Below are 25,932 nucleotides of genomic sequence, written 5' to 3'. Positions count from 1 at the left end.
CAGCTGCTAAAGCTACAAAAACAATAACAGGATTAGTCAATGACCTTCACACTTATCCTAACAGGATCCTTGAGAAAAAACAGGATGTTAGGATGAAACAGCTATACTTGTAATTCAAATGTGAATATACTCAGGATACAAAGGGAGGGTTACACTATAAGGCTTTGTTATGAAGACGGAGTGCAATAAACAACTTGAAATAGGGGAACAACTAGAAATGGAAAATTATCATCTGAGAATTAGTGAAGATCTGTGTGTCTGTTTAGACACGTATATGGGCCCCATCACTGTAGTAACTGAGCACAAGTATTGAAAGAAAGAATGAAAGAACGAAAGAAAGAAAGATAATCACATCTTTCTCTATTTTTTTCTTCACAGTCTGCTTGGGAAATAGCTTAATTAGCTCAGGATTGTGTTACTTATTTATATTCATGACTGTGAGTGAGTGGGTGATGTTTTAGTGTGCGAAGAAAACTAGGGAAAAGGTATACAAAGGAACTGAGATGTGCAGTTATGTCTTGATTCTAGTGGGAATGTACTGTAGCAAGCCAAGCCAGTGCCAAGAACAGTATACGGTAATTTTTAAAAAGGTATAATAAAAGCAAAAGGCTCATAATAAAAACATTTATAATGACAAAAACAATCAGAACATGATTTTAGTTGGCTGAATCCCGAAGGTTTGATGGTGCCCTTTCACAAGAAAACTCAAAGGAAAAGGGCATGGAAGGAGGATGACATATGCAAGGCTTCCTCAGCAGACATTCCTCCAAATTCTTCCACTGAGGCAGAGTTTGCTCATTCAGAAAGAACTGAAAGTTTTCTTACAAAATTCTTGAGATTCACAAATTTTGAGGGTTATTCTGGAGGAACAGGGCCTTCTCATTGGTGAAAGACTTACCTAGATATGAAAGGGGATGGGAAGCTAGTGAAAAGGTTTAAAGAGGGGAGTGACATAGACAAGAAGGTGAGAAAGGATTGTGATTTTGGATACACCTAGAGTGAGATGAGGAGCAGGGCAGAAAAGAGAAGGAGATGAGAAATGATAAAGGTACAGACAAGGAATTTAAGAGGAAATAGGAAAAGAGGTAGGGACCCAATGGGGTGAGAATTAATTCTGTCTCCATATCCATTTAGTTCTTGGGCTACATTTATACCAAGAGCTGGGAGTGTAATTCACGTTTTGAGTAGACTTCCTTATGTTAGCTCTCATCGAGGTAGCTGCGGTAGCATGGGAAGTGGAAAGCAGCAGCAAGGGTTAGCTGTCTTAAGTATGTATCAGCAGGGTCCAGGTTGGTTTATATATAGGGCAGCTAGCCCACATTGCTGTTCATCACTGCCAGCGCTACCACAGTTACAATAATTTTAGAGTGCTAGCTCAATGAGAGTGAGCACAAGTATGTGTACTCAAGTGGGGAATCACACCCCAACTCCAAGGGTAGACATAGCCTCAGCCTATCAATGTAGTTTCAAGTTGCACCAGTTACAATGGTTTGTTTTTAGGGAGACATGGACAACTGTTCACTGAGAATGGAAACCACCAACTTATTTTATGTAAGGTACCAAATTGTAATGACTTTGAGTCACTAGGGACTTAAATATGACAAAAGGATGAAAGGCTCTGCATTCCATTACTGTACCCTTGAGTCAGAGGCCCAGGTATATTAAACATGTTCTATAACTGTGTATATGTATGTGCCTGAGAAAGAAAGGGAAAAAGACAGAGACTGATTGTGTGTATGTATATATAAAATATACAGTGTACCCAAACACACATATAGAGTGTATGACGTAGAGCTGATGTCTGTAGTAGAGGTTGTGAAATACTTTCCATTATAAACCCGTGTTTTTAATTATTTAAAACTTTTAAATATCTGCCTGTCTGTGTGTGTGCGTGTATATATATAGATATATATACACACACATATATACAGAGTCATAGGTTTATGAACATGATCCATATTAACTGCTTTATTTATTTAGCCATAAAAACTGCTGATTAGAACAAAGAACATTGACATTTTAAAACCTGCCCTGACTAAAGGTTATGAAGTACCTACAGAACCTATAAATTTTTGAGCCATTGCAGGGATTTAAGTCTTCAACTTCCATTAAAGGAAATTTATGTTTAATAGCTAAGATCCTGAGTAGTGATTTAAAAATGTTAAGGAAAAAGTTTTCAGGGGTTTAACCACAAGTTGGCTTTATTTTTTTTATTTTGTTTAATTACATCATAAAACTTGGAAAAATTAATTATATTTTCTCACTAAAATGATTCATAAGTCAATCTTAATTACAGTTTGGACTATGAAGAAAATTTAAGTCTATTTGCTAATACAAACCAACATCAAACTTTGCAATAATGTATGCACCCAATGTCCTAACATTATTTAACTGTACAGAGGTGGTAGAACAACCCTTCATGAATTTATAAATTTTGAGTGTCCTTGGAGAACATTTGGTTGTAACTGAATATGTTTATCAAATAGTTAAGTTATTTGCTTGCTAGTATTCAACAAATTAGACAAAAATACTCTGAATTCAGAACAACATTTAGCCTCATTTTATTTTTCATATTTATTTAGTATTTTGCAAACTTAATAATTACTCATTCCTTGGTATAAGTATTTGGTTTGTTGAGTTCCACCAATTACAATATCCTACCCTCAATGTAATGTAAATAATAACAATAATTTATAATCTAGCAATACCAGAAATGTAACTATTATTTCTCTAGGATTTCAAGTGAAATAGGCAAACACTAGTCAGACTCATGAACTCTAAGGCCGGAAAGGACCATCATAATCATCTAGTCTGACCACCTGCACATGGCAGGATACAGGATCTCCCCCACCCCATCCTAAAAACAGACTCATCACCTCTGGCTGAGCTACTGAAGTCCTCAAAACATGATTTAAAGACTTCAAGCTACAGATAATCTACCATTTACTCTAGTTTAAACCATCAATCACCTCATGCAATCATTCTAATAAGTCCTTCTCTGCACCTGTTTCAGTTTGAATTCGTCTTTCTTAAACATTGCAGACCAGAATTGCACACCGTATTCCAGATAAAATCTCACCAGTGTCTTGTAAAATGCTGCAGAGGAAGGTGAAACCTTTCCCCTCCCCACCCCCTTGGGTCTCTGCCAATCTGACCTGGGAGAAAATTCCTTCCCAGCCCCAAATAAGGTGATCAGTTGAACCCTGAGCATGATGGTAACACCCACCAGCCAGACACCTGGGAAAGAATTTCTTTAGTAATTCAGTTCTCAACATCTAGTACCCCATCTCCAGCCACTGGGGATATTTACTACTAGCAGTCACAGATGGGCCACATGCCACTGTAGGCAGTCTAATTATATTATCATCTCCATAAACTTATCTAGCTCAGTCTTGAAGCCCCCACTGCTCCCCTTGGAAGGTTGTTCCAGAAATTCACTCCTCTGGTGGTTGGAATTTTAAGCCTAAACTTGTTTCTGGCCAGTTTATATTGTGGCAAAGTACCTGCTTCTCCTCAGCTGGCTCAGTCCCTTTTTGCCTTGGAGACACAGGCTTGGGCAAAGCAAAGTCCTTCTCAGTCGCACAGGGTCTGGCTGATCCATTTTTCAGTCAGTCCCTTGCTCTGTTTTTCTCCCCTTCTGGGGACAGAGTGCAGTCTTCCTTGCTGGAAGAGTTCAGAGTCTTACTGCACCTACTCACTAGCAGCTTCTCTGCTTCTCTCACTCCCCCCCTGCTTTCCTGCCAGGGAGGGTTTAAAAAGGTCTCCAGCAATTGGGGACAGTTGAATCTAACTAGTTCCCTGGTAACTCCTGTTCCAGCTGAACCTTATTTCTCCATAGCTATCCCCCCCCTCAATGAATAGGAAGATGCCTTTTAACCTCTCTGGGACTAATTACTACCCCTCCCTTGGTAGCTATTTGTCCTGGGTTTGCCACAATATCCATTTGTTGTTCTGTCAATATTGGTGTTTAACTTAAATAACTTCTCTGCCTCTCTAATATTTATTCCTTTGATGTATTTATAGAGAGTAATCATATCTCCCCTCCACTTCATTTGGTTAGGCTAAACAAGCCAAGCTTCTCAAGTCTTCACTTGCAAGATAGGTTTTCCATTTCGCTAATCATTCTAATAAGTCCTTCTCTGCACCTGTTCCAGTTTGAATTAATCTTTCTTAAACATCACAGACCATAACTGCATACTGTATTCCAGATGAGATCTCACCAGTGCCTTGTAAAATGGCAATAACACTTCCCTATCTCTGCTGATACTACCTTGCCTGATGCAACCTAGGATTGCATTAGCCTTTTTCACTACTGCATCACACTGGTGGCATATACTCATCCTGTGATCAACCAATATAACCAGGTCTTTCTCCTCTTAGGTTGCTTTCAACTGATACATCCCCAGATAAAAGTAAGCATTTTTTGTAGCTAGTCCCTAAGTGCATGACCTTGCACTCTGCACTATTAACATTGCATCTAATTTCTATTACTCCAGTTTTCAAAATCCTACAGATCTTTTATGATATCCAGTCCTCTTCCATTTTGGCAATTCCTCCCAATTTTGTGTCATTCACAAATTTTATTAGAACATTCCCATTTTTCATGCCAAGATCATGAATGAAAATGTTAAGATTGGTCTGAAGACTGATCCCTAAGGAACTCAGCTAGTAACCTTTGTCTAGTCTGATAGTGGACCTTCTAGTATGACCCACTGTAGTCTCCCCTCTAACCAGTCCCTTATCCAACTATCAGTTCTCCTATTAATCCTCATCTTCTTAACTAATAATTTCCTATGTGGAACTGTATCAAATGCCTTCCTGAAAACTGGGTTGATTTGATCTACATTGCCTTTGTCTAAAATATCAGTTAACTTCTCAAAGAAAGAGATCAGGTTGGTCTGGTATGATCTGGTTGTTTGTTTGTTTGTTTTGTAAAATCATATTGCATTTTATCCCAATTACTGTTTATCTCTATGTATTTCATTAACTACTTTATCTTTTAAAAATGTATTCCAAGGCCTTGCCTACAACTGAGGTCAAACTAACTAGTCACTTTCCCTCTCTGGTACTACTCCAGTATGGTCTCATTTTATTTTTATATTCTGTTTTAACTGTCATTCATTTGCATTAAGATTATGTTTTAAACGCTTGGTTTGTCATTTAATAACATTTTGTTATAAAAAGACCTATGGAGGAAACTAATGGTGAATTAGGGAATATTCAATAATGATAACCCCACATGCACACGATAGGCCTGATCCATACCCCCATTGAAATCAGAACTGAGAACTAGATCAGGCCCTTGTGAGACCATACACCACCATCACCTAAGAGGAATTTGACTGAAAGTGTATTGGAGTGTGGATTTTATAGTCTGTGGACAGAAGCAGTTCTCTTTTCTGACCACAAGATAACATTACATAACTCTTAACCATATAGTTTTCTGTTTTAAGGATTTATCAAAGGGAGATTTTGAGTGCTGGCAAAAGTTCCAGATGATCATCCCCAAAAAATGAGCATCAGAAATCACAAAAATATACATTGCAATATGATACTCCTGATGTATATTTCTTTGAAGAAAAGATTATGGCACATTACGGTACAGTAGCATGTTACTGTTAGAGGGAAAATACTGTTTGCAATGATAAACATACGTCTTGGTGCATATTAAAAAAAATATGTCTCACACCCAGATTCACTCTGTCTTTTTCTACACTGCTAAAGACTCTCACCCAAGCCTTTCTCATCTCCTCACTTGACTATTGAAACCTGCATGGCCTTCCAATACCCATTTCATTCCACCTAATCTATTCAATTTGAAGCTGCTAACTTCATCTTCATTGTTTGTTGATTTTATAATGGAGATGGTATGATTCCCTCCTTCCCCTCTTTCACTAAAAGACCTGAGTTGGTTTTGCTCAATATTTTTAAAGGGGGATGAGGGCAGGGGGAAATCACTTTTATGCAAAGACTAAACATGGAAAACATCTATCCAAGAAGTGAATGTTTTGTAAAGTTATGGTCTAAAAAGATGGCTTCACACCTAAATAGTTCTATAACTGTAAGTATCTTTGCTATTAATCAGTGTACTTATATGATCATTCAGCGCTTAACTGACATTCAAATCAAAGTTCCGTGTTTGTTAGCATTCACTTCGTTCTATTCTAGTGTAGTCTATATAGGTTCTAATACCACTGTTATAACTGTAGTGTATGAATGTCTTCCAGAAGTGCATTCAGAGAATGTGACTAACATCTGTCACTTGTGGTTCATTCTCTCTCTCATCTTCTCCCCAAGGGGAAAACTGCATGTGTAGTATAGTGTTTTGGTTCAGTAGGGCTGTGGTTTGGTGTTCTGTTTTGTGTAGACATATATGTATTTATGTTTGAGAAGCTGAAGTGAAATAAATGTGCCCTGCACTTGGAGTGAAAGGTAGTGAGCTCTGTGTTGGTCCTTAGTTGCTGAGGGAGTTTGTTCCACTGTCTTTGAGCTTTCTTATTCTCTCTAGGTTCTGATACAGAAGCCTGCAGCCACCACTGTGGTATCTGAACATCTTCATAAGAGAATTTGTCTTTTCTTAAACACTTTTAACAGCATGCAATACTTGAATCATTTTAATGAATATAAGATATTAGCATAAACAAGTTCTATGAGCAAAATGAAATAGTACCTGAAAGTGATTAATTATGGATATGACAGTAATCAAAATGAAGAATAAAAGAAAAAGAAAACTTAGAATGTCACAGCTAAGGTAACCCACTGAGTGAATTTCCTAGACCTGTAGAACTCTGAAAGCTTGAAAGTTTGTCTCTTTCAGCAACAGAAGTTGGTCCAATAAGAGGTATTACCTAACCCATCTTGTCTCTGTAATACCCTGGAACCAACATGTCTACAACACTATATATTTTCCAGGGAACATTTCAATTTTTATTGACAAAATAAATGCCTGAAAACAAACATATTTTTACTAAATCCTAAAATATATCAATTTGGTAGTGATGCTCTGATGGCTCATGAGAGTAATACGTTTGTTGTCTCATGTCGCCCTTCTTCTTTATGGGCTGGATTTGCTGGCTGGACTACATCTCCCATAATGCATCATGGTCAGACACTGCCAAAATGAACCACTTTTCCTCCCCAACAGGGGAAATTGGTACATCATGAGAGATGTACACCAACCCAGTCTATAATGGAAAATGGGAACTTGAGCCACCTGAACTGAAACTCCCACAAGACAGAGGGGCAGCATTTCCAAATCCAAATATTTCAATATAGGGCTGAAATTTCTCTGTATTTACATTTCTGACAAACATCAAAATTTTCCATGGAATTTTTTTTCAATCAACTATAAATTCTATTGCTGAAACTCTATCTCATGGTCTTCGTGGGTATCTACTACAAAAAGGCCACATATATTATATGGTGCGTCAAAACCTTTAACTTCTGTTAACTGATATTTGATAAAAATGACCAAAATCTGCAAACCTGGGTGCTTAAAACTATAGTTAGATGCTTAAATAAAAGTGTCTCAGATTTCCAAATGTGCTGAGATGTCCTAGCTCCTACTTACCACAGTGGAATTTGTGAGTATTCAGCCTGTCTGAAATTCTGGCCACTTTAATCTCAGTGCCTAAATATGGATATAGGATCCCAGCTTTAGGCACCTAGGTTCCATCTAGTTTAGTCATTAAATTCACTAATTTGTTAACATTTCTATAAAGCCCAGTGTTCTAATATTGTCAAGGATTGTAATTGTAATATGTAAGGGCAAATCAATCCTCAGTAAAGAAGGGATAGTTAGAAAGACATGCAGATTGTCATATGCAGGTGAGGTAAATGTCCAAGACATCTGATTCATGATCCAGTGTGGAATTTTGTTACTTTCATCCAAATATTAATATTAATATTTTTATTATATCTGTCATCTGAAGTTCTCAAAGGGCTTACCAAGCATCAGTTAATTAAGCTACACAACTTCCCTGTCAGTTAGGTAAGGCATAGAAAAATCATATTATTCACCACTCCACACAGACACATCTGGGTATAATTCAGCAGCACACAGTAATTTTCAGTAAAAGGAATACATAGAGGGAGGCCTTATGTCATGGAGGATAGAATTAAGGAGCTAAAAGATCATTAGGCTGAAAACAGGAAGTCTGTGCTAAATCAGGATGGGCAAACTCTGGCCAGAAAGCCACATCCGGCCCTTTAGACTTTTTAATCCAGCCCTCAAGTTCCTGCTGGGGAGGGAGGTCAGGGGCTTGCCCCGCTCCAGTGCACCAGCTGGGGGCTTCCCCACCGTGCACGTGCTGTGGCTCCACATGGCTCCTGGAAGCAGCGGTATGTCCCGCCTCTGGCTTCTATTGGTAGGGGCAGGCAGGGGACTTCGCATGCTGCCCTGCCCCAAGTGCCGCCCCTGCAGCTTCCTTTGGCTGGGAATCATGACCAATAGGAGCTGCAGGGGTGGCGCCTGAGGATGAGATAGTGCGCTGAGCTGCCTGGCTGCGCCTCTGCGTAGGAGCGGGGGGGACGTGCCACTGCTTCTGAAAGCTGCTTGAAGTAAGTGCCACCTGGAGCCTGTGCCCCTGATCCCCTCCCACACCTCAACCCCCTGCTCCAGCTGTGATCCCTCTCTTGCCTTCCGAATCCCTTGGTCCCAGTCTGGAGCGCCCTCCTGCGCCCCCAATCCCTCATCCCCTGCGCCACCTCACAGCCCGTACCCGCAGCCAGAGTTCTCCCCCAACACCCTAACCCCTGCCCAGCGTGGAGCCCCTCCCCCTCCTGAATTCCTCATTTCTGACCCCATCCCAGAGCCCACACCCTCAGCTGGAGCCTTCACCCCTCACTCACCCCAACTCCCAATATTGTGACTATTCATGGCCCGAACTATATAAATAGCCAACTATATAAATTCATATAATTTCCAGATGTGGCCCTCAGGCCAAAAAGTTTTCCCACCCCTGTGCTAAATAACATAAGTAAATAGGTCAATGGGCTAAAAAGACAGAATGTCTGAACCAGGGAGAATACCTAGAGAACCACTGGCTAACAATGGACAAGATACTTTAAGATTGCAGAGATGATTGCAAAGAGTAAGTTGAATGTGTACAATGCATGGACTGAGCATGCTGCACTGAGATCAATTTCTGCAAAGTAACCAACACAATCCCAAAATGTGTGATGCAATATAATGTGTAAATGTATATAAAGGAAGAGGTTTTCTGTGTAAGTTTGGATATGTGATATGCCCATGCCTATGCTTGAGACTTATCAACTCGGTTTAGATTTGTTGTATGACAAATAAAGGAACCTGACTAATGAAATCTGGGAGTCAAACTGACTTATTTTTGGATCCCAGAGAACTGGATGAAGTGTTCTCCCAGAAATGGAAAAGGTATTCTGGATACACCAAGCAGGAAAGGTCTTGGAGAGAATCCCCTCAGAATATGCAAAACCATAACTTTTTTATTAAAAAAATAGCTTTATTAATAGCTAATTAATACTGCAATTAACATAATGTCCAAATAATAATTGGGAACTAGCCACAACATTACAGAGAAATTGTCTTTATATTCCTGTACATTAAATTTCTGTCCATTAAATTTAAATAAAAATAAGTAGCCATTAAAATAAAATGTATCTAATTAACCATAAGCAATCATATTATTATGGACTAATGCATGGTTCTATTGCACACACTTCCTTCTCTACAGAGATTTACATTTCTCCCTTTCTTCATTAGCCACCTCTCAAAAAATATAGTCTGTATGCTTCAAAAATAACTGTTTCTGTTAGAGAATGTGCTTCAGTTAAGTTTTTATAAAAGCAGTAAAATGTTTAAAAAATATGTTACGTTAATACATCAAGTTCTAAAATGATCACAATAGAAATGTATGAAAGAGTTAGCATTTATATTTCACTTATAGGACATCTTGGTGTAGAAAAGCATATATGTTCACAATAAGGAAGCACTTATAGGAAATACATTTCCAGTCATAAAGAGGATACATGCAGTACAGCAACAATGTGGCACAGTTTGTTCTTCCTTTTACTTACACACACACACACGCACACACGCACTGTAGAAACTCAGAATATTTCTTAATGTACATGCAGTATATTAGAAGCCTTAATAAGCGTCCCATGGCCCCACAGCATGCCAACATCTTTTATGGCTGACTTAGAACAATGCTTCCTTAGCTCTCATCCCCTAACACCCCTACTTGTGCTACATTGATAACATCTTCATCATCTGGACCCATGGAAAAGAAGCCCTCGAGGAATTCCACCATGATTTTAAGTTTCCATCCCACATCAACCTCAGCCTAGACCAATCTACACAAGCAGTCCACTTCCTAGTCACTACTGTGCTAATAAGTGATAGTCACATAAACACCACCCTATACAGGAAACCTACTGATCACTATACTTACCTACATGCCTCCAGCTTCCATCCAGGACACACCACACGATCCATTGTCTACAGCCAAGCTCTAAGATACAACTGCATTTGCTTCAGTCCCTCAGACAGAGATAAATACCTGCAAGATCTCTATCAAGCATTCTTAAAACTACAATATCCACCTGCTGAAGTGCAAAAAACAGATTGACAAAGCCAGAAGAGTACCCAGAAGCCACCTACTACAGGACAGGCCCAACAAAGAAAGTAACAGAACGGCACTTTCAGCCCCCAGCTAAAACATCTCCAGCACATCATCAGAGATCTACAACCTATCCTGAAAGATGATCCCTCACTCTCACAGATCTTGGGAGACAAGCCAGTCCTCGCTTACAGACACCCCCCCCAACTTGAAGCAAATACTCACCAGCAACCACACATCATACAACATAAACACTAACCCAGGAACCTATCCTTGCAACAAAGCCTGATGTCAGCTCTGTCCACATATCTATTCAAGTGACACCATCATAGGATCTAATCACATCAGCCACACCATCAGGGGCTAGTTCACTTGCACATCTACCAACGTGATATATGCCATCATGTGCCAGAAATGCCCCTCTGCCATGTACATTGGCCAAACCGGACAGTCTCTATGCAAAAGAATAAATGGACACAAATCTGACATCAGGAATCATAACATCCAAAAACCAGTGGGAGAACACTTAAACCTCTCTAACCACTCAGTGACAGACTTGAAGGTGGCAATTTTGCAACAAAAAAACTTCAAAAACAGACTCCAAAGAGAAACTGCTGAACTTGAATGAATATGCTAATTAGATACAATTAACTTAGGTTTAAACAGAGACTGGTAATGGCTGGGTCATTACACTAATTGAATCTATTTCCTGATGTTAAGTTCTCCTCACACCTTCTATGGGTCATCTCGATTATCACTTCAAAGGTTTTTTTTTCTCCTGCTGATGATAGCTTGTCATAAAAAGATGGTTAAGGGTTAATGCTTCTTTTATCTGTAAAGGGTTAAAAAGTTCACCTACCCTAGCTAACACCTGACCACAGGAACCAATGGGGGAACAAGACATTTCAAAAGGAAGGATGGAAGTTTTTCCTTTGTTCGAGAGTTTCAGTTTTCAGCCGAAGTGAAAAAGGTCAAGGAACCAGCCTCTGATCAGAGTAGTAAGTTTTAGAAAGGGATAAATAGGTTTATGTTTATTTCTTTGTAGTCTGTTTTATGCAAATTGAGGTAGAATCAAATTGGGTATTTGAGTATTTTTTTTCTGTAACTAAATTTGTGCCCAGGAGAACATCCTCTGTGTTTTGAATCTGTTGTCTGTGAGAGTAGCTGGTATGCTAATCTCTCCCAGAGGGTTTTCTTTTACTTTTCTTTTCTTTAGTTAAAAGCCTTTTTTCTTAATACCTGATTGATTTTTCCTTGTTTTTTAGATCCAAAGGGATTGGATCTGGACTCACCAGGGATTGGTGGGGGGAAAGGAAGGGGGATGGTTAATTTCTCCTTGTTTTAAGATCCAAGGAGTTTGGATCTGTGTTCACCAGGAAATTGGTGAAGTCCCTCAAGATTACCCAGGGAAAAAGGGAATCCTTGGAGGTGGTGGCAGTGATACCAGATCTAAGCTAGTAATGCAGGTCCCCACATCTGTACCCTAAAGTTCAGAGTGGGGAAGGAACCTTGACATAGCTCATCTCAATTGATTGGCCTCTTATAGTTGGTATGGCTACTTCCACCTTTTCATATTCTCTGTATGTATAAATACCTTCTTTCTGTGTGTTCCATTCTATGCATCTGAAGAAGTGAGCTGTAGCCCACGAAAGCTTATGCTGAAATTAATTTGTTAGTCTCTAAGGTGCCACAAGTACTCCTATTCTTTTCCAATTAGAATGATTTCCCTATGACTCTAGGAAACAGAGGCTATATTCTAAATAGAAAAAAGGGCACACAAAAGAGAATTTGGGAGAAAAGATAATATTTTCCTAGTACAGGGGGACTTCCAAAAATGCAATTATTAATTAAAGTTTTGGTAATTATTTCTTGGCAATATATAAAGACCTCAAGTACATTATTAAAAACAGATGTATTTTAAAGACAGTCTGCAATGACTTCTCTTTCTTGTTACGCTAATTTTAATTAAGAATAGTCCCCCACCTTTCCCCTAAAAATGACCCTCATATTGGAGCAATCTTTTGCCATCAAAAGTCTTCCAAAAATATAAATAGTTTGTACAAGGACTTATAATACTCAAATTCCTGTGTGGATTGTTAAAATGCAAGTCACTGAAAAGCTGTCACATTAAGCTATTATTCCCTGATGAAACACTTAAAAACTGTTCAATGAATGCTGGAAATATATCAATGTACTATATGAAATCCGAAAGACAAATTTCACACTAAAGTGAGATTGCAAAACATTTGTCATAGTGTACATTACATTGATTAAACTGACAGATACTCTTGTTTTATCTGTGTTTTGTAAATTGGATATTCTGAGGGAATGCACATTATGCTCTACTTTGTCCAAGGTGTTGCATGGCAGTATCCAATAATCACATACTATCAACTAACTGTAACATGCAATAATTTCTCAATGTCAATTTTTTGTTGAGGGGGAGAAAAAGAGGGAACTCAAGCATTCTTATCTCATTGTTTGTTTTTCATTACCTGCTCTTTCTCAAGGCCCCATCTCATGCTGAATCATTCTATTCACTCCCTTTAAAATCCATCACCGTACTGTAACTCCTTTATTAATGGGAAGGATTGTCTTAAAAGCAAAGTGAGGCAGCAGTCTTTTGACCCCAACTAGAATTGCTGCAGCTGCGCTGTCACTAGACCATTAGTCCCTGACATCACTTATTTACATTGCTGTAAATCAACAGAAGGATTTCTAGACTAATATTTGCTCCAGTAAAATTACACAAATTCTTTTCTCTTTTGTGCTTACAAACATTTTCAGCAACTTATAGAAGAAATAGAGAGGCTACAAAAGAATCAGGATGCGGACCAGAAAAGTTGCTCTCTGCTGCAGTTGGCAGTTTAGAGCAGAAGAGAAGCATGGACATTCTTTAAAATAAAGAATGAAAACACCTTGTACTTGGAATTTGCAAGAATGTTATGGGGAAACCCCAACACCGTTCAGGTTCACCTGCCACTGCTTTCATCTCTCCACAATTTACAAGGTTAGTATGTTATTCGCAGGAGCAGGGAGGAATATTTCAACTTAGAAAGACAAATGAGATTCATTCAAAAATATTAATAGTTATTCAGTTGAGCTGCCGTTAGTGCTGCTGGAAGAAGTTCTAGAGGAAGCCAACAAAATCCTGAAAGTCACAATGAAATATGTCAAATGATAGTAGAAAGCTCTGCAAATAAAATCTTTTGTTCTGACTAGACAGTAGCAAACATCTCCAGCATACAATATTATTAATAAGGCTATCTAAGTGGCCTGTAGCACCAAACAAAGTAAATACGTTCGATTTCCAGCTGTAGCCATTTACTACCCAGTCCAACATGTGCTAGAAGTCCTACCAATCCACCACTCTCAGACTTTGCTTAGAGGGGGGAATGCCTCATATTGTTGTGGAATGCTTCTTGTATCTGAGCAAGGATGAGTGTTGATAAGCTCTGTTTTCTAATGGAGTTTCATTCAGACCTAGGAAGATCACTGAAAAACAATGAAGATGGGAGAACCATTGAGAACTAAAAGCAAAAGAACATCTCAGAGCATATAACTTACATATTAAGATGTGTATGTCTGCAGAATGTTCTCACAGAAGAGCAGAATGTTAGGAAGAGATGAATACATTCGGGCTCAGTACAAAATGGATTAATCAATGATAGGCTTCAACAATGACTGTCAAAAGTTAGCACCTGACTGAGTTTACTAGCATTTCACATCTCTCTGGGATTTCTTTCAGGATATTGGTATCGAGACTCAGGACAACCCTATTCTCGGTAACACATTGTGCTGTGAGTTATCTTTACATTAAGAAGAGGAAAAAGAATAAAAATCAAACTTAGATTTTGTACAGATGCAGCAAAATCTGTGACAAATCTGTAGGGAGACCCTACATCAGTGGTGGGTAACCTGTGGCCCACAGGCTGCATGTGGCCCACCAGGGTAATCTGATTGATGGCTGCAAGACAGTTTTTTTACAGGGACTATCCACAGGCCCGGCCCCCCACAGCTCCCAGTGATTGTGCTTCACCATTCCCAGCCAATCGGAGCTGCAGGGAGCTATGCCTGCAGACAGTCAATGTCAGCAAAATGTCTCTTGGCCTGCAATCAGATTAGCCTGATGGGCCACATGTGGCCTGCAGGGCACAGGTTGCCCACCACTGCCCTAAATTCTCAATCTGCAGATTTTCAATCCCTCCTGTTGGAATTAATATTGTCTCTGCTAATTAAAACTAATCTAAAATAAATCATTACTTTGGCACTTCATACATTTCAAAGGCATCACAGAATCAGATTTTCCCCAGCTTTCTTCCTTCTTCAACATTCATATAAACTTGAATCTCTGGAACATGAATTACATTTGATCATAGATTAGGATTTGGCTGGGCCAACAGGGTGACAGGGCCACCATTTTAAATTTGACTGATGGCCCTGCTTTCTCACTAACTCTTACTCCTCTTCACAATGCACTCATTTTCATTCTTTTTCTTTCATTTGATATGCTCTTATTTGATCTACGCTGTACTGTTCTTCCTTGTTTCCCCTCTCCCAGATTCAGTAAACAAAGAAACAACATCCAAATTTTGGGAGATTGTTGCATGAAGATTAAATCAGTGACTACCAGCAAGTTCTTTTCCGATTTGCTCTAGTGCACATTTCCAAGGAAAATGAAAAAGTCCTTATTCTGTTTCTATTAGGTTATTTGCAGGGGAGAACTTAATTATTTTTGTACTAATACAAACCAGCAATTAAAAGTGCACACACTGAGTACTGTAAGATTATAACGCAATTCACAGGATCAATATTAGTACAATGGCTTCTTTATGCTTTTTGTGAAAGCAAAATTATCAGTCAAATTATGAAATGTTTCTCCTTTAGATGAAGCGAGGGGCCAAAAGTTTAGTCATGAAAAAATGTTTTAGAAATCAAATGAATTGATGACTGAGGCCAATTCAATGGCTTGCCTCTTTCGGCTAAATTTGAAGTATCTGTCATCATAAACCCACTTAAAATCTTGTGCACCAGGGGCTCAGTTCTGCCCTGAATGCAGCACCAGAGACCAAGAGGAAAATCAATGATCCTTTGCTATCCCAGGTCTATTGGGATCAGCTTCAGCCCCCGCTGCAGGTAAGGGCGGCCAGGGCACTATAGAGAGCAGTACCTGATGGTACTCTATCTTGCATCAGGATTCAAACCAGCCTAGGATAGCTGCAGGATGATGAAGGCACATTGCCTTCCCTTTCAGTCCCTCAAGTCAGACTCAGACGTGGGGAAGGAAGGAAATCCTTCCACTGAATACAATGGCCTCATGACCCCAGGCTGGATCCTCCCTTTTCTGACATGATTGGCTAATAGAAGTGAGAAGGAAATCCCAGTGGGCTGGATGGGAATTGTGCGGCAGCTCCTCATATGACACAGACTGCAGCTATGAGCAGGAGGGGTCATGGTTAGATAAGGGAAGAAGCTTTGAGGTGTGCAGAAAGACTAACAAGAAGCTGTGTAGTGCTGCTGCTGAGCCCTTTTCTTGCCAGGTCTCTTTCCTATTGCCCTTTTCCTTTGCCAGACACTAAATCTTTCTAATGTTGCCAACTTTCTAATTGCACAAAAAACCGAAAACCTTTGCCCTACCCCTACCCCTGAGGCTTCACTCCTGCACTGACCCTTTTCTGATGCCCTGCTCCCTGCTCACTCCACCCCCTCCCTCCGTCACTCACTCGCCCCCACCCTCACTCACTTTCACTGGCTGGGGCAGAAGGTTGGGGTGCTGGGGGGGGTGAGGGCTCTGGCTGGGGATGCAGGCTCTGAGGTGGGGCTGGGGATGAGGGATTGGAGTGTGGGAGGGGGTGAAGGCTCCGGCTGGAGATGTGGAATGGGGACAGGGATGAGGGGTTTGGAGTGCAGGATGGGGCTCTGGGGTGGAACCAAGGGGTTCAGAGTGCAGAAGGGGGCTCAGGGCTGAGGCAGGAAGCTGGGGTACAAGAGGGGGCTTGGGGTGCAGGAGGGGGCTTGGGGTGCATGCCCTGGCCAGGCAGTGCTTACCTGAGGCGACTCCTGGAAGTAGCTGGAATGTCCAGCTCCTAGGTGCAGGGGCAGCCAAGCGGTTCTGTGTGCTGCCTGCACTTGCTTGCGCTGCCCCGTCAGCTCCCATTGTCCACAGTGCCTGGCCAAGGGGAGCTGTGGAGCCAGCTCTCGGGTGGGGGCAGCGTGCGGAGACACCTGGTCCCTGCGCCTACGAGTGGGACATGATGACCACTTCTGGGAGCTGCGTGGAGCCAGGGTAGGCAAGGAGCCTGCCTTAGCCCCACTGAGCTGCTGACCGGACTTTTAGCAGCCCAGTCAGCAGATTGCTGACCATAGCCACTAGCGTCCCTTTTTGACTGGGTGTTCCAGTCAAAAACTGGACACCTAGAAACCCTAATTCTTTCTGGCAGTAGGTCCAGTATGGGAAGTGCACATCCCTCAGCCCAGGCCGCTTCTGGCAGCCCCCACTGGCTTGAGACAGCGAACAGTGGCCAATGGGAGCCGCTATCGGCCGAACCTGCGGACGCGGCAGGTATACAAACTGGCCCAGCCCGCCAGGAGGCTTACCCTGGCGAGCCGCATGCCAGAGGCTGCCGATCCCTGCTCTATCATATTCCCCTTTAGTTGCCTCTTTTTGAGGCTGAAAAGTCCTATCATCTTTAATCTCTCCTCATATGGGACCCATTCCAAATCCCTGATCATTTTAGTTGCCCTTCTCTACTAATGTCAGTATATCTTTTTTGATATGAGGAGACCACATCTGTATGCAGTACTGAAATGTGGGCATACCATAGATTTATATAAGGACAATAAGATATTCTCTGTCTTATTCTCTATCCCTTTTTTAATGATTCCTAATATCCTGTTTGCTTTTTTGACTGCTGCTGCACACTGCGTGGATGTCTTCAGAGAACTATCCATGATGATTCCATCATATTGTATGCATAGTTGGGGTTATTTTTTAAAATGTACATTATTTACATTTATCCACATTAAATTTCATGTTCCATTTTGTTGCCCAATCACTTAGTTTTGTGAGATCTTTCTGAAGTTCGTCACAGTCTGCTTTGGTCTTAACTATCTTGAGCAGTTTAGTATCGTCTGCAAACTTTGCCACCTCTCTGTTTACTCCTTTCTCCAGATCATTTATGAATAAGTTGAATAGGACTGGTCCGAGGACTGACCCTTGGCGAACACCACTAGCAATCCCTCTCCATTCTGAAAATTTACCTTTTATTCCTGCTCTTTGTTCCCTGTCTTTTAACCATTCTCAATCCATCAAAGAATCCTCCCTCTTATCTCATGACAACTTAATTTACATAAGAGCCTTTGGTGAGGGACCTTGTCAAAGGCTTTCTGGAAATCTATGTACACTATGTCCTCTGGATCCCCCTTCTCCACATGTTTGTTGACTACTTCAAAAAAATCTAATAGATTAGTAAGACATGATTTCCCTTTACAGAAACCATGTTGACTTTTGCCCAACAATTTATGTTCTTTTATGTGTCTGACATTTTATTCTTTACTATTGTTTCAACTAATTTGCCCGGTACTGATCTTAGACTTACCAGTCTGTAATTGCCAAGATCACCTCTAGAGCCCTTTTTAAATATTGGTGTTACATTAGCTATCTTCCAGTCACTGAACACAGAAGCTGATTTAAAGGACAGGTTACAAACCATAGTTAATAGTTCTGCAAATTCACATTTGAGTTCTTTCAGAACTCTTGGGTGAATGCCATCAGGTCCCAGTGACTTGTTACTGTTAAGTTTATCAATTAATTCCAAAACCTCATCTAATGACACTTCAGTCTGTGACAATTCCTCAGATTTGTCACCTACAAAGGATGGTCAGGTTTCAGAATCTTCCTAACATCCTCAGCTGTGAAGACTGAAACAAAGAATTCATTTAGTTTCTCTGCAATGACTTTATCGTCTTTAAGTGCTCCTTTTTTATCTCAGTTGTCCAGGGTCCCCAATGGTTGTTTCACAGGCTTCCTGCTTCTGATGTACTTAACAAACTTTTTGTTATTACATTTTGACTTTTTGGCTAGCCGTTCTTCAAACTTCTTTTTGGCTTTTCTTATTATATTTTTAAACTTAATTTGGCAGTGTTTATGCTCTTTTCTATTTGCCTCACTAGGATTTGACTTCCAATTTTTAAAAGATGCCTTTTTATCTCTCACTGCTTCTTTAAATAGTTGTAAAGTGGATCTTTTAAAATTCTTGTATTGTTTTTTTTTAATTTGAGGTATACATATAAGTTGGGTCTCCATTATGGTGTCTTTGAAAAATGTTCATGCAGCTTGCAGGGATTTCACTCCAGTCATTGTACCTTTTAATTTCTGTTTAACTAACCTCCTCATTTTTGCAGAAAGTTCCCCTTTCTGAAATTAAATGCCATAGTGTTGAGTTGCTGAGGTTTTCTTTCCACCACAGGAATGTTAAATGTTATCATATTGTGGCCACTATTTCCAAGAGGTCTTGTTATATTTACCTCTTGGACCAGATCCTGCGCTCTACTCAGGACTAAGTCAATAATGTCCTCGCCCCTTGTGGGTTCCTGTACCAGATGCTCCAAGAAGCAGTCATTTAAAGTATTGTGAAATTTTGTCTCTGCATTTCGTCCTGAAGTGACATGTACCGAATCAATATGGGGATAATTGAAACCCCCACTATTACTGAGTTCTTTATTTTGATAGCCTCTCTATTCTTCCTTAGCATTTCATAATCACTATCACTGTCCTGACTTCTTCAGATGCTGTCCGGTCAGGTGGTCAATAATAGATCTCTACTGTTATATTCTTATTAGAGCATGGAATTACTATCATAGAATCATAGACTTTAAGGTCAGAAGGGACCATTATGATCATCTAGTCTGACCTCCTGCACAACACAGGCTACAGAATCTCACCCGCTCACTCCTGTATCAAACCTGTGTCTGAGCCACTGAAGTCCTCAAATCATGGTTTAAAGACTTCAAGGTGCAGAAAATCTTCCAGCAAGTGACCTGAGTCCCACGCTGCAGAGGAAGGTGAAAAACCCCCAGGGCCTCTGCCAATATTCCCTGGAGGAAAATTCTTTCTTGACCCCAAATATGGTGATCAGCTAAACTCTGAGCATGTGTGCAAGACTCACCAGCCAGACACCCAGGAAAAAATTATCTGTAGTAACTTAGATCTCACCCCATCTAACGTCCCATCACAAGCCATAGGGCATTTTTACCGCTTATAATCAAAGACCAATTAATTGCCAAAATTAGGCTATCCCATCATACCATCCCTTCCATAAACTTATCAAGCTTAGTCTTGAAGCCAGATATGTCTTTTGCTCCCACTACTCTCATTGGAAGGCTGTTCCAGAACTTCAGTCCTCTGATGGTTAGAAACCTTCATCTAATTTCAAGTCTAAACTTCCTGATGGCCAGTTAATATACATTTGTTTTTGTGTCCACATTGGTACTGATCTTAAACAATTCCTCGCCCTCCTTGCTATTTATTCCTCTGATATATTTGTAGAGAGCAATCATATCTCCTCTCAGTCTTCTTTTTGTTAGGCTTAACAAGCCAAGCTCTTTGAGTTTCCTTTCATAAGACAGGCTTTCCATTCCTTGGATCATCCCAGTAGCCCTTCTTTGTACGTCAGGGGTCAGCAACCTCTGGCACGCGGCTCGCCAAGGTAAGCTGGCAAGCCACGTGCCAGACGTTGTTGACCTCTGCTGTACCTGGTCCAGTTTGAATTCATCCTTCTTAAACATAGGAGACCAGAACTGCACACACTATTCCAGATGAGGTCTCACCAATGCCTTGTATAATGGTATTAACACCTTCTTATCTCTACTGGAAATCCCTCACCTGATGCATTCCAAGGCCGCACTAGCTTTTCTCACAGCCATATCACATTGGCCGCTCAGAGTCATTCTGTGATCAACCAATAGTCCAAGGTTCCTTCTCCTCCTCTGTTAATATATGGAGATATACCTATGTCATAGAACTGGAAGGAACCCTGAAAGGTCATCAAGTCCAGTCCCCTGCCTTCACTAGCAGGACCAAGTTCTGATTTTTGCCCCAGATCCCTAAGTGCCTCCTCAAGGATTGAGCTCACAACCTTGGGTTTAGCAAGCCAATGCTCAGACCACTGAGCTAGCCCTCCCTTGTAAAGGACCTCAGGAGGTCATCTAGCCCAACCCCCTGCTCAAAGCAGGACTAATCCCCAGATGGTTTTTTACCCAAGTTCCTGAAATGGCCCCTTCAAGGATTGAACTCACAACCATGGGTTTAACAGGCCAATGCTCAAACCACTGAGCTATCCCTCCACTTGATGCATCCCCACCTTATAACGATAATTCTTGTTATTAATCCCTAAATGCATGACCTTGCACTTTTCACTATTAAATTTCATCCTATTACTATTACTCCAGTTTACAAGGTCATTCAGATCTTCCTGTATGATATCCTAGTCCTTCTCTATATTGGCAATATCACAGCTTTGAGTCATCCGCAAACTTTATTATCACAGTCCCACTTTTTGTGCCAAGGTCAGTAATAAAAAGATTAAATAAGATTGGTCCCAAAACCGATCCCTGAGGAACTCCACTAGTAACCTCCCACAAGCCTGACAGTTCACCTTTCAGTACAACTCATTATAGCCTCCCCCTTAACCAGTTCCTTATCCACCTTGCAATTTTCACATTGATCCTCGCCTTTTCCAATTTAGTGATCAGCCGAACCTGCCGACAGAGCAGGTAAACACACTGGCCCGGCCTGCCAGGGCCTTTCCCTACACAAGCGGCAACTCCTGTTTGAAAACCCCTGATTTACCTTTTGTAAAATCATGTTGTAATTTGTCCCAATTACCATTGACCTCAATGTCTTTAACTACTTTCACCTTCAAAAATTTTTCCAAGACCTTGCATACTACAGACGTCAAACTAACAGGCCTGCAGTTGCCCGGATCACGTTTTTCCCCGTTCTTAAACAAGGAACTATGTTAGTAATTCTCCAATCATACAGTACAACCCCTGAGTTTACAGATTCATTAAAAATTCTTGTTAATGGACTTGTAATTTCATGTGCTAGTTCCTTTAATATTCTTGGATGAAGATTATCTGGACCCCCTGATTTAGTCCCATTAAACTGTTCGAGTTTGGCTTCTACCTCAGATGTGGAAATACCTACCTCCATATACTCATTCCTATTTGTAATCCTACCATTATCCCTAAGCTCCTCATGGAACATGTGGATTCATTTAAGATTTTTACTTCATTTGATTTTACATTTTCTTTCACATACAGTGCCGGCCCCACCCCTCCGCATGACCTGTTCTGTCCTTCCAATATATTTTGTATCCCGGAATGATTATGTCCCATTGATTGCCCTCACTCCATCAGTTTTCTGAGATGCTTATTATATCAATATCCTCCTTTAGCACGAGGCACTCTAGTTCACTCATCTTATTATTTAGACTTCTAGCATTTGTGTATAAGCACTTTAAAAGCTTGTTACTGTTTATTTGTCGGCCTTTTTCTGATGTGTCAACTTCTTTTTTATGTGAATGTTTCTCATCTGATCTGGCCCATAATTTACCCTCTTCCATCTTCTCCTCCTGACTAAAACCTAGAGATTCTCTATCAATAGACTCTCCTCTAAGAAAAGTCTCTGTCCAATCCATGTGCTCCTCTGCAGCAATCAGCTTTCCCCCATCTCTTAGTTTAAAAACTCTTCTGCAACCTTTTTTATTTTAAGTGCCAACAGTCTGGATCCACTTTGATTTAGGTGGAGCCCATCCTTCCTCTGTAGGCTCCCCCTATCCCAAACATTTCCCCAGTTTCTAATAAATCTAACCCCCTTCCCTCTATACCATTGTCCCATCCACGCATTGAGACTCTGAAGCCCTACCTGGCGCTGCACGTGGAACCGGGAGCATTTCTGACAATTCCACCACAGAGGTCCAGGATTTCAGTCTCCACTACCTCCATGTTTTTCTGCAAAAATGGGCAGATCTGGTTGGGTGCTTAGATAGGCACCTTCCTCTGGCTCAGAGCTAAGTGCCCGAGTTCCTTTGAGAGGCAGATCTTAGAACCCATCCCTCTCCTCCGCAGTTCCCATGGGCTAGTTTAGGTGCATCCCCACACAGCTTGCTGGCTTTTGTGAATCCTATTATTAGGCATCTAAATCTTCATGTGCATTGAATAACAAGACTTGGCACTTGAGGATGTACAGAGATGATGCATGGTGGGTTATGGGGGTCACTTGCCCCCCAGATTTCTCCTGGGTAGCCCATGAGGTGAGTTAGGGGTTGCAGATAGTGCTTCCTTCCTGAGCCTTGCCAAATGGGGTTGGCTATAGCTGTTTGGCATCGCTGCTTGCCCCTCACCCTCCAAATGTTCCTGTGCACCCCCTCCCCCAGGGAACACACCCCAGTTTGAAAACTCTGTTCTAGATCCATAGGTGATGTGTGGGGTGGGCATGTGCCTCCTCCCTGAACTTTTAAATTGTGCCCCTCACTATCAACAGTTATGTGTCACCTCTGGGGCTGTAGATGCCATTCAGGGTTAGTCTACACTAGAATCACTACATCAGCATAGCTGCACGGATTCAGCTCTGTTGCTGTAGCGCATCTGCTAAAGACACTCTATGCCAACGGGAGAGAGCTCTCCTGTTGATATAATCACTCCACCTCTGTGAGAAGCAGCAGCTATGTCAGCAGGAGACATCTCCTGGCACTTAGGTTGGTGTAACCTGCATTGCTCATGGGGGTGGCTTTTTCACACCCCTGAGTGACATAAGTTATATCAACATAATCAGTAGTATAGATCTGCTCTGAGTGGCAGGATGCCTAAAATTAGATGTTGCGATGTTGAGCTTAACTCCCCTTTGTGGACCTAGCTCTAAGTGCCTGCAGGTTTGGGCCCTGACTTTGTAAGTTTCCTGTTTGCATGTTTTTTTCATACAGAAACAAGGAAAAGAAAAAATTATTTGAATAACCTAATCTTTTCCCCCCCCAACACATGCACATTAAAAAAGAATGGTAGCAGGGTTCAGCATTGGTGTAATGCCTGAAATTACATTTAAGTAATTAAGATATCAAGTTGACAATGTCTCTTTAAGATTAAAGTTTTCATGTCAATTGTAAAAAAGAAAATCTAAGACTTAAAGCACAACAGAAGTGCTAAGTCTTATTATAATACAATTAAATATACTGCTCTACATATTTGAGCTGGTATTAATATGCACTTAATACTGCATTTGTACCAATGTATTTGTACTTGTAAATGTTGTACTTAGTTTTTATTGAATACTTGTTTTGGAATTATCTTCCTCAAAAAGTTGCAGTAAAATTGTTCTACGAGGAATCGAGATAAACTCGTAAATAACAGACCCCACAGTCTTTTTTTTCCCCTAGTGTAACAAACAAGAACACTAATCAATCTCCAGAAAGGTTCTATAAAGCAGATAGTGCTAGCAAAACAAAAAACATTAAATAAAAATGCATAAAAAGCAGCATAAAAGCAATATAACCTCTGCTCAATTTGAGTATATTTATAAAAGTCTACAGTATTTCTTCATGCCAATTAACGGCCCTTATTTGCCAATTAATTAGACTGGCGCTTTCTCATCATTTACTGGGCACATAGGGGCAGTTTATTACATGCTAAAAGAGAAAGGATCTTATTTCCCAAATACATTTTTTTTCCATGAAGACATTTGGCTAGTAGATGATTAAAAGAGAACAGCAATTAAATCCCCCTCATCTTCATTACTGTATGTATCATTTTGCAATAAATCCAACAATGTCTCTATGTTTCACTGTCAGTGTCATTCTTATGAACAATGTATTAAATACAGCTAAGTATGCTTCAGCTTTTCCCGTCCCCTCAACACACACAGGGAAACAAACATCTTTAAAAACAAAAAATGCATTTCTTAGACCAAGTGTCGGCAACCTTTCAGAAGTGGTGTGCCGAGTCTTCATTTATTCACTCTAATGTAAGGTTTTGCATGCTGGTAACACATTTTACTGTTTTTAGAAGATCTCTTTCTATAGGTCTGTAATATGTAACTAAACTATTGTTATATGTAAAGTAAATAAGGGTTTAAAAATGTTTAAGAAACTTCATTCAAAATTAAATTAAAATGCAGAGCCCCCCAGACCGGTGGCTAGGACCTGGGCAGTGTGAGTGCCACTGAAAAGCAGCTCACGTGCCACCTTCGGCACCCGTGCCATAGGTTGCCTACCCCTCTCTTAGACTAAGCAGCAACAGACATAGATTTCCTGTGAGTTCTGGGGATGTTTTGTTTTCTCTTTTTTTTAAATTCCCTCTTCCACCAACATCTTTCTTCCTCACATTCACATAAGAAATGGTTCATCTTCATCATCAAACAGTAAAGATTTCAAGAGCATACCCTGTCCGGCTCTTCCTCTAAAGTCAATGGAAGTTGTGGATAAAAGTACTTGGCAAAATATGGCCTCAGGTGAATTACGTTAGAGAGAAAACAAGTAAAACTGACTTCTAGTTCTAGTGCAAAATGATTAAAAATGCCAAATAAATTGATAATCCAGAGTAATTCAGAAGGGGAGCAAACCCATAGATAAGTATAATATGCAAACCAATATTACTTAGAGACAAATTCTCCCTTCACATGTGCCCAGTTGACACCCTGTTTATTTCAACAGGAGTTGCTCATACATGTTCACAGCAGAATTGAGCCCTCAATGTTTTACAAACAAAAAGACTCCAAAAAAGAAAGTGAATTTTTGACCTGCTGCTGTTTTTGCCTTGCTGTTGTCGTTCGGTTTTTTGTTTTTTTTGTTTTGTTTTGCATGAGGGGTGCGGGGAGAGATAGACAAAATGAAGGAAGTTGGGCCTGAAAGAAGTATGTTCCCTACTCCTGGGAGTTACCAGGGGCTGAACTGTTCCCTGGCACATGTCAGAGTGGCCTCAGAGCTGCTTTAACTAACAGCAGTGCGTAACATCCCTTAAAGTACAGCTCTGCTGGGTGGAATCACTAGAGTGCACTGCATTCTGGCTCTCTACCCGACCCCTGACTTCCTTTAGTGGGGAAGCCAAAGAGAAGGTGGCCATTCTCCTGCTAGGGGAAGCCTCAGCTAGTGCCTTAAGAGGTTCTGAGGATCTGGTCCTATAAATTTATATCTCTGCTAACCACTGATCGTTAATTCCAGTATTTCAATGTCAGAGTACATACTCTACAAAAATTCCATGTAGGTGAGTGTGTGTGTGCAATGTACCCATCTCCACATACATAAATAATAATAGCCTTTGGACCTGGCATGCTACAACA

The 25,932-nt window shown here is 40.6% G+C and overlaps 1 protein-coding gene across 2 annotated transcripts in view; it reads right to left on the bottom strand.

Annotated features, from left to right (window-relative positions):
• Nucleotides 1-25,932, bottom strand: part of KLHL1 (kelch like family member 1) — a 476,546-nt gene that overhangs the window by 182,816 nt on the left and 267,798 nt on the right. The gene's annotated exons all lie outside the window — the stretch shown is intronic.

This window comes from Gopherus flavomarginatus, chromosome 1 (genome assembly GCF_025201925.1).
Source record: "Gopherus flavomarginatus isolate rGopFla2 chromosome 1, rGopFla2.mat.asm, whole genome shotgun sequence".
NCBI lineage: Eukaryota > Metazoa > Chordata > Testudines > Testudinidae > Gopherus > Gopherus flavomarginatus.
This window is presented reverse-complemented; position numbering and strand designations above follow the sequence as displayed.